We start from the raw sequence: 15,052 nt of genomic DNA on the forward strand, positions 1-15,052 counted from the left end.
AATACGTAACAGTGGGCCCATGTAACTTTAATATCCTTTGAACCGTTCGGACAGCTACCCCTATATAGCTGATGGGTGAAACACCAGCCAATCCGCTTCCCCCTGCAAAAGCCTTTTCGCGGGAAGTTTACGCGACAGGAAGCTGGAGACGGATTGGCTACTTCCCCTGTAACATGGCTGGTGGTCGGTGCTCCGTTGGCCATGTGTTTCATCTATTTTGGGCAAGCCATTTTAGGGCTTGATACAAAACAATTATAGGGATATAAATCTTGGGTAAACCACACCACAGGAGAACAATAATGACCGGATATCCATCATTAAAATCCTCTTAAGGCCCATGTAATGTTTATTCGGCATCTAGACATCTAATCTGTTGATTACATCATAAAGACTCGGATGAAGGGAAACAATAAATATTAACTTGATTTAAAACTTTTACGGCTCTAAAATGTTTTTAATGGTCAACATTCATTCAACGCTATTTCCTGTAACGTGGTCCACTTGAGATTGAAATATACATCATTTTTTCTTTTTCTTTTTTTCTTTTTTTTTTTTTACACACGCACACACACCCCACACACTCACGCTGGAGGAAATTCACCACCTATGGGTACCTCATTTTTTCTAACGTTTTTTCTAACATTTTTAGCTTTTTTTTCTTTTTTTTTAAACACACGCACACACACCCCACACACTCACGCTGGGGAGACTTCACCACCTATGGGTACTCCATTTTTTCTTACATACTATAGAATGATCTACAAAAATAGATGGACCGCATGGGTGAAACACATATATCATGGCGTGGCCCACAGAGCACCGACTACCAGCCATTGCCTGGTGGCAGGGGTAGTAGCCAATCCGTTTCCGTTCATCTGTTTTTTTACCGTGACGTTACAACATGATGCTGATCCAAAACTCAAGCCGGCCGAACGACACGAAACAATGAAGATTGAATGTCTACCGTTGAAGCATTAACGGGGCAACAGAAGTTTTCGATCAGGCTGTTATTTTTATGTTTTCAATTCATAGCAGCAAGAGTGTCCTTATGAACGGTATGGATGGCATATAGACATCACGGTTGACCGAAGTAAGGTTTCAACGGCGTGGATTTTCCTACCCACTTTTTCCTATCATACGGCCCACTTGAATTTTGGATATAGCTCATTTTTTGGGCTATATTGTAACATGGTCTGAAAAGATGGATGGATGGGGTGGATTACTCACAAACATCACGGTGGGCTCCACCTAGCTTCCTCTGGCAGGAAGTTCATGCCCATGGCTTTGGCCGGCATTCCACGTCCGCTCGCTCCTTCTCCCTGATCAGTTAATCTTTACCGTTCATCGGAAGGGGTCACATTGTAGATGTGGCACCTGGCAAGAGGATCACGGATTCTACACCGTAGATTAGGGATTCCTCACGGCAAGAGGGTCACGTTGTAGATGTGGCACTTGTAGATGAGGGATTCCACACGTACGACAGTAAGCCGTTGTACATGGACGCGGATTGGATATTACCCATCAGGACCTAGCTAGCCTTGGCAGGGGCTCTGTGGGGCCCACCGTGATGTGTATGTTTTATCTATGCCGTCCGTCGATTTTGACATATAATTTTAGGCTATGAGCCCAAAAAGGAGGTATATCAAAAATTTAAGTGGACCACACCATAGGAAGAGGGGGGATTGAACGCCTACTGTTGAGAACTTCTTAACGGCCACAGAAGTTTTAGATTAAACTAATATTTATGTTTTCCCTTCATGCAGTATGTGGCCTTATTAGCAGGTTGGATGGAAAATAAACATCACGGTGGGCTCTAAGAAAGTTTCAACGGTGGGCGTCATTGTCACCACCGCTTCGTGTGTTGTGGTCCAATTGAGCCTTAGATCTTCGTCCTTTTGGGTTTAAGCCCTAAATTGATATTAAAAAATGGATGGACCGCAGGGATAAAACACATATATCACGGTGGGCTCAAAAGATTCCCCTGCTAGGACCGTCAGTCCGTGGTACCCAATCCGCTACCGCTATGTATTGATAAGAGAGGATGTGTTATGCCCGCAAGGTGGATTTCTTATAATAATAGCCCTAAGGTACGATTAAATTAAGATTTTAGCCTTTATCACTTGGTCTTTTTTCGTCCTGTGATCTTTTTTTAAGTTTTTTTTACTACAAAAATGCTTTTCTGCCGGCTGTCAAACTTTCTCAAAAGTTGAAAAGACTTTTCCAAAGAAAATATTGCTTAGTCTCACTAAATCATGATTGGGCGCACTCTTCAGAAGATTTGATCCATTTAGGACTTCTTAGAACCTCGTATGGTATTTATTTCATATTCATCTAAGATCTCTGTGGCCCCTAAATAGAAATAATGGTAGCTTTTCTATCTAAATTATTTTCTCTAGTGTGGTCCATCCTTAATGTCTTCTTTCCTCATTCTTGAACCTATATCTTAAAATTAAATTTATATTCAAATGGTCAGAGTAGATTTCAACAAGAACTCACGATGGACCTACAAAACCTATCCGAAAACATATATGTGGGCTAAGATTGAAGCTTTAATCCCATTTGAGTTTTTTCAATAATTTTTTTTCGAGAGAGTTGACAACCACCGTAAAAGGCCATTGGATGTTGTTGATACCTCCATGGGATCCATTCCTTCGAGATTTCGATGACATTCTCTCCATTTCGGTGTATTTCCAAAGACTTTTTTTTTTTTTTCCAGATAGTAGGACCACCACCATCTTATTAAAAATGCGCCACAAAGATCATTGGACTAAGCTCAACTAGAGCTGGGCACCGGACGACTCGACTCGACTAAGTCAACTCGTCTGACTTGTTCGGACCCAACTCAATCTAAATCAAATGGGTGAGTCGGTCCAAACCAATTAGGCTGCCCAATCCAAAATCAAACCGAGTTGAGTTTGAGTTACCCAGTAACTCGATCTAAATCGACCTGAAACTTGATTTGAAACCGACTCGGATTCAGGTATATATAATAATAATAATCTAATTTTTAAGTATCTTTAACCCTATATGTCGCACCTGACCCCACCCCGACCCAATTCCAAAATCTCTCTTCATCCCTCATCCTCTTCCTCTTCCAAGCCCAGCAACCACCCACCACCATCACCTCTCTCTCTCTCTCTCTCTCTCTCTCTCTCTCTCTCTCTCTCTCTCTCTCTCTATATATATATATATATATATATATATATATATATATATATATATATATACACCCTCCCACCCTCCTCTTCTAAGCCCGACAGCCACCCACCACCATCACCACCCTCCTCAACTTGAATCGACTTGGATCGAATCAACTCAATGACTCGGTTATTTTGACATGAATGCTACTTGCCGAATGTTTGATGAAATGACTCAACGAAGTGTTGGCAAGGAGGGAATGGTTACGTTGGCCGTTTGATTTTGATGCTGCTCGCCCGGGTGTTTGATTTTGATGCTGCTCTCTAGATGATTGATGAAATACCTGTAAAATATTATTACTGTTTTACATTTTGTGAGAAATTAAAGATACATTCTACTTGTTTGAGAAAATGCTGAACAAACTTGAACTCGGCTCGAACTAGCCCGAGCTGCTGATCGTAACAAGCCGAGCTAGCAAGACAAGCTCAATGACCGAGTTGAGTCGAGTTCGAGCTGGGGTTAGCTACTGGCCAATCCGAGCTGAGCTATGCCAAGGTAGACTCAGTTCAACTTGTGTACAATACTAACCATTAAAAACCTCCTAAGGCCTACTCTAATGTTTATTTGACATTCAACCTGCTGATTAAGTCATACATATTTGGATGAAGGAAAAAATATCAGCTTAATAAAAAACTTTTGTGGCCACCAAGAAGCTTTTAATGGTGTAAATTCAACCAACATTGCCTAGTTCACTTGAGTTTTGGATTTACTTTATTTTTGGGCTCATGCTGATGTGGGAAAATGGATAAATGAAATACATACATCATGTGGCCCCAAAAAGCACCGACCACTAATCATTGGCCAGTGGCAAGGTAATTCGTTTCCGTTACATATGCAACATGGGGCCACGGACCAAGGGTGTTTTGGGCGACGGTGGATTTCCTCCTACCCAGACGGTCTGCTGGGAACGAGCAGTAGCTTTGAGTAAATACCGTGTTGTATAGGTTTTATCCACACCGTTTATTTATTTTTTCTTATCATTTTATGAGACAGTACCAACATTTAAGGCAGATCCAAGGCTAAAGTGGACCATACTACTACAGTAAGCAGAGGTGATAATAATTCTCACCGCTGAAACTTTTCTAGGGCTCACCGTGATATTTATTTGCCCTAGACTTGGATGAAGAGAAAACACAAATATCAGGTCCATCCAAAACTTGTGGCCCCCAAGAAATTTTCAGCAGTAGGAATTTAATCCTCCATTGTGTAGTCCATATCTGTCTTGAATCTGCCTCAGTTTTGGGCTTAAATCTTAAAATGATAGGAAAAAAAATAGATGAATGGTGTAGATAAGGCCCATACATCACGGTAGCCACTCAAAGCTCCTGCCCGTTACCCGCTGGAGGCGGTGTTGGAGGGGATTCCGGTCCGGTGTAAAACAACGGGAACTTGCACTACCGACCAAAACTTAGGCGGGCCTCACTCTATCTAAGAGCAGACGTGGCCCACCTAAATTTCAGATCAGCATGTTTTTTTTGGATTTTACTTTATTCTGATGATTCATGTCGAATGATCTGATCAGATTGAATGGCATACCATCTCAACTCTTTCCTATGCAGTGGCTTACCTGAAGTTTGAACCAGCCTGATTTTCAGCTTCTATGGTTAAGATGAGGCAATGCACCAGATGAACGGGATGGATCACATACACATTAAAAATCCACTTGCGCACGTGAGCCACAACCAGATGAAATAGGAGGGTGTGTACTTTTTTTTTTTAATTCTCCACGTGCCAACTCAGGGCACATGTGCAGCCATAATATGCTCATCGAAGCGGACCCCACAGTTATTTATTATTATTATTATTTTTGCTTTATCCGGTGAAATGGACACGTTTCAACGGTGTAATTCATGTGATTCATGATATATTTTATCTTTTTAGCATTATTACTTGCCACACCCACACGAATTTCTAATGAATGGGATGAGATGGACGCGGATTGCGTACTGAGTAAACTCTGTGGGGCCTATCATGATTTACATATTCTATCCACTCCGTCCATCCATTTTAACAGATAATTTTAGGGCTCTAACCCAAAAAATAAGTATATCCAAATCTCAGGTGGACCTCACTACGGGAAACAGTGTGAATTGAAATCTACCGTCGAAAAATATCTTGGGGCCACAGAAATTTTGGATCAATCTGTTATTTGTGTTTTCCCTTCATCCATGTCTGTGTGATCTTATGAACAGATTGGATGACAATTAAACATCACTGTGGGCCCTACCAAGGTTTCAACGGTGGAAGTAATTATTCCCACTATAGGAAATAGTGTGGTCCACTTGAGCTTTGAGCATGCTTAAATTTTCGGCTCAACCACTAAAATGAGCTGGAAAAACGGACGGACGGCGTGGATAACACACAAACATTCACAGTAGTTCCAACTGAGTTTACTCAATAAGATAAAAACGCACTGAGTAACTCAGCACGCAATCCGATTTCGGATGGGATAGTGTATGAGTGACAATACTAGAGACGAGATTCTGTGGTCAACCATGGTGTATTTGTTTTACTAATGGCCTTCGTTCATTTGCCTAAATGATTCTAAGGTATGCCCTAAAAAATAGGCAAATCCAAGGCTAAAGTGGGCCACACCATAAGAATAACATTTAAATGAATAACACATATCATATCATGATAGGGCCATGAAGTTTCGGCTTCTAATAACCTATTATTTCACGAGAGGCAACTCCTCATTTTCAATCAGTTACGGTAATTACAGTACCTCACCTTTACTGTTGATTTGAGAGAAATTACGTAAAATGCATGTAAATACTTCCAACCAATTCGGCCCAACCAAGGATAGAGCAAGTGGACTTGTAGCCTAAGTTTTTTTAGGCAGGTATGATGGATTAGATACCACCTGCCTGTCTTGAGATTGGAACTGGTTGGGGCTCAGAAGGGGATACCATGATTCACGTGTTTATCAACATCATCTATCTACTTTGCCATATCATTTTAGGATAAAAGCCTAAAATTGAGGCAGATACAAGACTCAAGTGGACCACACTATAGGAATCCACAATGATAATGACTCCACCATTGAAATCTTCCTAGGGCCCACTGTAATGTTTATCTGCCATCTAACCTCTTCATTAGGTCACATAGACTTGGATGAAGGCAAAACAAATATTAGCTTAATCCAAAACTTGTGCAGCTCCTAAGAAGTTTTTAATGGTGGGAGTTTAATCCCCAGTATAGTCTACCAAAGCCTTAAATTTGCCTCATTTTTTAGCTTATATCTTAAAATAATTATACCGAAAAATGGATGGAAGGTGTTGATAAACCCATGCATCAAGTTGGCCTCTGTCAGAGCCCCGTCCTGCTCCAACACTATAACCCTCTTTGATGAGTAGCATGGATCGCGTGCACACACCACATAGATGCTCAGTGTTGAAACCCACTGACCCATGAGTATGGACGCAGGGATCGCGCACATGCATGAGTGGAGGCACGTGAAAAGTTGTCATTTCCCATATTTCTCTTTATTCATGATCACTTGTGTTGATGCAAAAATCCGGTGCATCTCCTCAACCATCCTTTCACCTGCACGAGGAAGAAAGCGGCAAAGACCCTGGCTAGAGCCGGGGAACCTCCAATGCTTAAGTCAGTATGATGGACGTATTCGAAGAGGTTTAGGAGATTTTTTGCATACCTTTCATCTTGGAGGTCCCCTGTATTTATAGGAACGGGAGAGTCCCATCGTGCAGGGATTCCTCTCCTGATATCTCAGTGTTTTTGATTTTAATCCGTTTTTGGACTCTATCTGATCCCGAGATCTTCGGGATCGGGAATCCTTTCACTGGATTATCGGGACAACGTTTTTATTTACGCTATCTTTTCCTTGCTTGGCTCGGTCCTGACCGACTCTAGTGATGAGTGGATCTCGACTAGCTACAAGGATAACTGTCTGCCTTCTGTCAGATGAAATGGAATCGATCCATAATTAATATGCTCTCTTAATTCGATAGCCGACTCTATAACCAACCTAAATATAGATCGGTTTTATGGTCGGTCGGGTGGCTTCTCAGCTTCGGGTCTTAATCGACCTCTTTGGATGTTACTGCCTTATTTACCGAGTCAACTTTATACATCTTATATACTTTGCCTTGAGGCTCATGACTTTGTAAGTTTCGGTCAGGATTCGTTCCCCGAAACCCGAGCTAAGTCTCTCCTTTAAGCTTTTTGCTTACCTGCCTTGGTCGGGCTTATTGCCTCGGATCGCCGGGCAGTGTCAGCAAAGTTGGTCCATTCCATAACTGAGCCTTCGGACTTGTACTATTTTTTCCCCAACAACTTGCATGCATGGAAATCACAGTTATTTAAACCAGCATGTGCCGGATGCTTATTTATACTAGTAAAATTCAGGTGAGTTGCACGTGGTAGGAGCTTTAACGATAAGCAAGGCCCTGATTTTTAGGTGTGAGGAGCGATCTAGCATATAATATTTATATGCCTATCATTGGATGATGCGTCATGGGAGTAATCGTCGGAGATAGAATATTTCAACGTTCTGAGCAAGAAGATAACTTACTCATCCACCGAGAGCAAGCACATGGAAGACAATGGTGATCACATGGAAATTTTCATATTTAAGGCCCGTTTGGATCTTAAGTCGCTTAAGATAAGTTACTTATGTCACGGGTAATGTATTTTAGTTTCTACTTATTAAGAACATAAGTATGTTTGGCAAACAATCTGCTTATCAGCTTTTGTTCTCTTTTGTCTCTCATATGCCTCTCTTGACCAACTTATGAAACATGGAAAAGCTAAAAATAACTAATTGAAGTGATTAAGTAAAAAAAGTTACTTATAAGTATTTATAAACCAAACTTATATGAAATAAGTTATCCGCTGTTGTAAGCAGAAAAAGTATCTTATTTGGTGGTATCTTAGGGCCCATTTGGATACCACTAAATAAGTTACTTTTTCTATTTACAACAGTAGATAAGTAACTTATTTGAGATAAGTTTTGTTTATGATTAATTATAAGTAACTTTTTTACTTAAAGTTACCCAAGGCCATTTGGATACCAGTAAATAAGTTACTTTTTTTATTTAAAAAAAAAAAAAACTTATAGCAGTACATAAGTAAATCATTTTAGATAAGTAAGTTTCGTTTACGATTAGTTATAAGAAACTTTTTTACTTAAAATTACTTAATTACTTTAGTTATTAAGAAAAAAAAAACTTTTCTACTTTTCATAAGTTGCAGAAGACAGGCATTAGAAGAGATGAAAGATAAGACAAGCAGAAAAGTATGTTGTTTACCCGACATACTTATATGCTTAATAAGGAGAAACTAAGATAAGCTACTTGAGGCATACGTAGCTTATCTTAAGTAACTTCATGTAACGCCCTAAAAATCGGCACCCGAGTATAGGAGTTCTCGGGTGTGAACCAAATGAAATACACGTGTGACCTCGTTCAGATTGACAATCATTCCACACACGAATAATCAGAGTAATGCAATTCACTTATCGAATCCAAAGTGAGATAGAGATTACAAAAAATTCAAAAATATAGGGCTAACAGTCAAAAGTATAATTCCAATAGTGGTGATCGCCCAAAATGGGGATTATACAACCACAATGAACATACAATAAAATTAACATATGAAGCACACCCAGTCAGGGACTCCAACATACACAAGTAAAAAATTAAATAAAAGCAAGGCTTTCTAGTTTTGCCTGATACTACCAAGGTATCATGGAAAAAGTGTAAGCCGACCCGCTAGAGGCCTTGATGACACCTGCAACAACAATGACACCTGGTTGGATATTTTAAAACACCATCCCAGGTGGGAGTAAGTAGCTAACTCAATGGTTCCATTATTTCTAAGTTACACATGTTATTAACAAAATCAGTGCAGGTAATAATGAAATAAGAAATCTAACAATTCCTAAATACTCTTATTAAATGCGCATATGAAGATATGACATGATATATGCTCTTTTTAAATAACACTCCCTCCCAAGCGACTTCGAAACTTATTTCGTATGTGCCAAGACTTCCTCACAAGCGGCCTAACGCAAAATTGCAAGTCCCCTCTAATGCAATGCGGTGAAATTTTCAATTTCAATAGGTCTATTTCATATAATATTTTTGGCACTTTTAATTACTAGATTATTTTTTTATTTTTTTATTACTTTATCATCAAGTCTACTTTAGCCCTACCAAATTTCATTAATTTTGATATCTAGAAAAAAATTTAAAAATTCCAGAAGCACCAGTAGTCTAAAACTAAGGTTTTTATTATAGTTTATAAAATACCCTAAAATTAACCTCATTTAAATAATTTTTATTATTTATTTATTTTTATATGAAACTACACTCATCAACTTTAATCTGGCTTTTAAATCACCTAAATCAGAGTTATAAAATAAAATATATGAATTTTTGAAGTCAATGCATCGAAACTGTCAAAATATGAAAATATAGAAAATTGTTGAACAGGGGGTGGTGGTGGTGGCACCGCCACCTGCTATCCATTTTAGGCTGTGGAACCACCGCTGTAGTAGTGGAACCGTTGAGGATTGTCTATAAACCCATTTTTTTACTGTTGCACCTCCTGATTGGGGGTGACACCACCGGGGTTGGTCTATGCTCTTTAAAGTTTAAACTTTCATTCTTTTGGGTACTTTTGATGGACCGCACATCACTCATTTTGGTCCCAGACACATGTGAATGCATGCACGGACATGCACTTAAATTGACAAATCAAAATTAATGCCAAGGACGTCCAACTACAAGTTGGCAAAAATACAAGACGTTATAATATAACCCCCCTAAAAATAATTTCGTCCTCAAAATTGGCTGAGTCTTCGATCTATTTGGTTCATATTCAACTAGCCCATTTGTGAATACATTGACCTCGCCTATGGTAATTCAGCTCGTACCTATTGTTAGGCATATTCTTTAATGATCCAATCTACTTACATAACTTGGTCTAATTATATAATCCTAATTGTTTCCCTTCGATGAGTCCATTATTAATGTGTCGAGGACGAATAAGATTCTACTTAGTAATCTAACCATATGTATTACCTGAATTAACGATTCTGGGCCAGTGAGCTATGGGCTCACCACGCTTCTGCTGCGCCACTTTGATCGACTGGATGCATATATCAACTTAACTAGACTGAGCTCATAATGTTTTACCTCCCTTATAAATTATTTCTACCCTTAAGGCTTGAGAATCTATGACTTGATCCGTACGTCCGAACGGGTTATAATTTGAGACATAACATTCTAACTATCTGGTGTTCACTAGAAGGACTTCTTTGAGCTTAAACTCTTATAAGCTGTGAAGTAACAAATTTTTGGTTGTCAGTGGTAGGGCCAATATGAAAGGAAGGTTGTGTAGTAGGTCTGAGCTGGATACATCGACCTTCTGCCTAGCCATGGCAGAAAATGTGTAGTATCATTTCTTAATCCTGGTTAATCCAGATCTTTTTGCCTGATCAGGGCATTGAGTTTATTGGCAACTACTAGGATTTAAAATTTGATTCAAACCGCGAATGCTTCGATTTTTTATAGTTCTGTCATTTCATGTTCCCAATTATAATAAGTCGATAGGGAAACAGTTCTAAGCAGCATGTTGATTTAACTTAACGTTCAATCCGAGGGATGTCTAAGTTTCCACTGAGCCTAAGTGGTTTCAATGTTCAAACAGACATCCTAAAAGTTCTTAAAGAAACCTATAAATATTAAAGAAATTCAACGAAGGAAGGAGGTCTCACACCAACCCAATCAAACAAACCAACTAAGTCTATTTTTCAGTTATCCTAGCATAGTCAATCCTTTGCGTTCCTTAACATAACCAGTAGCCTATTCTTAACTTAGGAGTAGTGGTAATCTAATAGTTGTAACCCTTAGGTATAATCCAAAGTCTACAGTCATACTCTAGATGGTTTTAATTTCCAATACAAGCAGTTCTTTTAAAGCTTGGGGTCAAAATTTGTCCAGTTGGAACTGAGCCGCTCAAACTTAAATTTTCGAGCACTCGAGCACTTCACATGTGATAACACCGATTAAGGCGATTCTAAGGTTCAAATTATAGGTTTATGTTCAAAAGCATAAAAAATTGGGGGATTTGATCGTATTGTTCATCATTTACAAGTTTAAGTTCAGAATCGTAGTAAACCGGGAATTTGGTCCTAAGATTCATTGTCTCTAATTTATTAGATTTTCTACATTAACGGGTACTCCCCTTACAAGACCAAACCTCTAATCCTATGTGTCTCAAACCTAGTTATTGTGGTTTGTATAGTTATCATTCCCATGGTCCTAGTTATCTCAATACTCTGCTCTAATACCAACTTGTAACCCCCCGAAAATTGGCACCCGAGTACAGAAACCCCAGTCCTGAGTTCCCGAGTGTGGATTAAATGAAATGCACGTGTGACCTTGTTCAAATTTACATTCATTTCACACATGAATAATCAGAGTAACGTAATTCACTTATTAGATCCAAAATTTAAAAATATAAGGCTAACAGACAAAAGTACAATTCCAATAGTGGCGATCGCCCAAAATGGGGATTATACAAACCATAATGAATATACAATAAAATCAACATATGGATAACACCCAGTCGGGGACTCCAACATATACAAGTAAAAAATTAAATAAAGGCAAGGTCTTCTAATTTTGCCCGACGCTCCCAAAGCATCATGACGAAAATGTAAGCTGACCCAAACTTACTCGTCGGAGGCCTTGATGGCACCTGTAACAACAATGACGCCAGTTGGTGTTTTAAAATACCGTCCCAGATTGGAGTGAGTAGCTAACTCGTGGTTTCATTATTTTTAAGTTACACATGTTATCAACCAATCAGTACAGGTAATGATAAAATAAGAAATTAAACAATTTCTAAATACTCTTGTTAAATGTGCATATGAAGATATGACATGATTCATGCTCTTTCCAAACAACGCTCCCTCCCAAGCGACTTCAACGCCTATTTTGCATATACCAACACTTCCTCACATGTAGTACAATGCCAAATCGCAATTCATATCTAATACAATGCGATAAATGCATATGTTAGTTCCATTCATCCAGCATACTAGGAAAGCTAGGGTACCCTCACTTTATCATGGTCTCAACCAGATCACTAAGCTCGGGGCGGCCGAAGAGGCTCCTTACTTATGTCCCTTAATCCATATTCAGATTTATCACCCAGATGACAACTCCCCAATCAACGTGAGGCTAACACTGGCCCAACCGATTACTAATGACCCGGATGACACAACCCAGACACACGGGATTGGCGGCCGATCGACGGGTGGAGGGCGCCCACAAATGATATAAGATTCGTCACCCAAATAAAAATGTGGAGCGGTTGCGGCATCATTACAATTTGATGTACTAGGCTCATAGCCTTCTTGGTTGCTCATTGGTCTCTACGAGGAGGCTCGTCACCACAACATAGGCCAACAACTCGGACATGGTATCCCATACCACCATGTAGAAGATCAACATATCGGATTTAAGCCTACCATAACTATTTTTCCATATTAGCCTGATCTTAAAGAGCAGAATATACCATCCTTAGGTAAACTTTATCATTAAACACTTAGTGCGATAGTAATCACTTTGACGTCTATTCTCAAATCTCGAAGGTGGAAACTTTTAAGTAGAGCCGGGCATCAGATCGAGTCAGATCGGATTGGGTCCAACTCAGTTTAGTCCGAAAGCTACCTGGGCTGACCTGAACCTGATCTGATCTAGGACCGATTCCGGGACATGTAAGGCCCATATCATAGTCCGTACCGTTCCGCAGGCTTCCGCGGTCCTTCCGGTCGAATTCCAGCAACCCTTGACCCGTATCCGACATTTGCGCGCGATCCTAAGCCGAGTCTCACATATCAAAGTCGACTCGACCCGAAACTTGTATCTTAGCGACCGCGCCGTCGCTGCGGTTCCAACGCCGTGACTCGGGCACCAATCCGATACCCAGGTTAGAAGATATGGGCCTGCGTTCATTTCGAGAAAAACGCCGCGAGTGCGAATTCTGAGAGAATCTTTACGATTTATCCCATCAAGTCAAGTACACATCATATCACAAGTACAAGCAACCCATCCCTTTCCCATTCCCAAAGTCAACTCTCTCTCTCTCTCTCCACCCATCCCTTTCTTACAACTCCATCACTCTACCCATCACGCATCACCCATCACTCAATCACCTTTTCATCCCATTACTTCTCTCCCTCTCTCTCATTCTCTCTCTTCACTCCCAAACAACAAAAATATCCCATGTCTAAGCCTCCCCAAGCTCTCCCAAATCCAAGTGTGGCCCACTTTCCCACCCTCTCATCTCCCATCTCAACCATTCATTCTCCATCAACCTCCATCAAAATTGAAAGCAAGGAGCATAGGAGACCAAGGAGCTAAAGAAGGAGGCCGTAGGTGGGTGATCCACTGTTGATTTTTTATTTAATGGCCCACTTGTGATGGGACCCATTATGATGTATGTGTTGTAATCTAGAGGGGCCCATAGTGGCGGGCCCCTTCATCTTTTCTCTCTCCCTCTCTTCTTCATTTTTTTTGTGGTGATGATGAAATCATGTGACTCATCCGAATGGACCCCACCATGAAGTGTGTATTTTGTCCATGCCGTCCACCGAATGGCCCACATGGCAGTCCATTTGGATGGGCCCTAAACGAAGGAAAACACAAATATCATCTTGATCCAAGAGTGTGGCCCACCTGACTTGGGTCCACCGTGTTGCGTGGGGCCACCCATACCGTCCATTCATGTGGGGCCTACAATATTAGGTGGGCCCCTTTCATCCAGGCCGTCTAGCGTCCCTGGACACTGGACACTGCCATTTTCACGGCTTCACACACACACATATATGTATATATAATGCATATATTATACTATATAATATAATATATTATATATAAATGGTGTGGTGGGCCACTGCTACATGGGACCCACCTTTATCATAATTCCTTGGGCCGCCTCCTGCCATGTACAGATATATGTAATATTATATTATATTATATTATATTATATATATATATATATATATATATAAACACTAGCAAGGGGAGGCCTCTCTTGACGTTGTATGTCCAGGGAGTGACGTCCCATACCTCTCTTTTGCTGAGAAGACCATGGGCTGACCATGGCCACAACATGATGTTTATGTTAGATCCACACCGTTCATATATTTCAACAACCCATTTTACGGTGTGGTGTCAACAATCAGGCTGGCCATATAACGTAAAACAATGTAGATTGAACTCTTAAGGCTGGAATCATTTCAGGCTTACATGATGTATGTGTAGTATATCCACACCGTCCATCCATATCACTAGCCCATCTTATGGCATGGTTCCAAAAGAAATCAGGTCGATCCAATGATCAGGTGGGACATACCACTTTAAATAGTGAGGGTTGAATCCTACCATTGATATTGTTCTAGGGCCCACCTTGCTGGTATACAATACATCCATATCATCCATTTGTTTCACCAGCTTATTCTAGATCATAATGTTAAAATTAGAGTATATCTGTCGACCACATACAGTAAATGACAAGTTTAAGTGCCCACCGTTGAATGATATGAGGCCACTACAAAAAAAGAAAAAAAAAAAAAAAAGAAGAAGAATGAAGCAAAGAAAAGACACATCGTGGTATAGTATGTGACGCCCCAACTTTTCAGGACCCGAGTATATGACCCGTGTCCCAAAAGCCCGAGTGTTAACTTTAAAGGATGGTCAAATTCGAGTGTACATTTTTTTTCTTCATCAGAGTAAGCAAATGAGCGTAGAGTGGACAAATCGACATAAAGGAAAATTTAATTATCATTCAAATATACAAGAAGCTGCCCATAATGACT

This window comes from Magnolia sinica, chromosome 17 (assembly GCF_029962835.1).
Source record: "Magnolia sinica isolate HGM2019 chromosome 17, MsV1, whole genome shotgun sequence".
NCBI classification, from domain to species: Eukaryota; Viridiplantae; Streptophyta; class Magnoliopsida; order Magnoliales; family Magnoliaceae; genus Magnolia; species Magnolia sinica.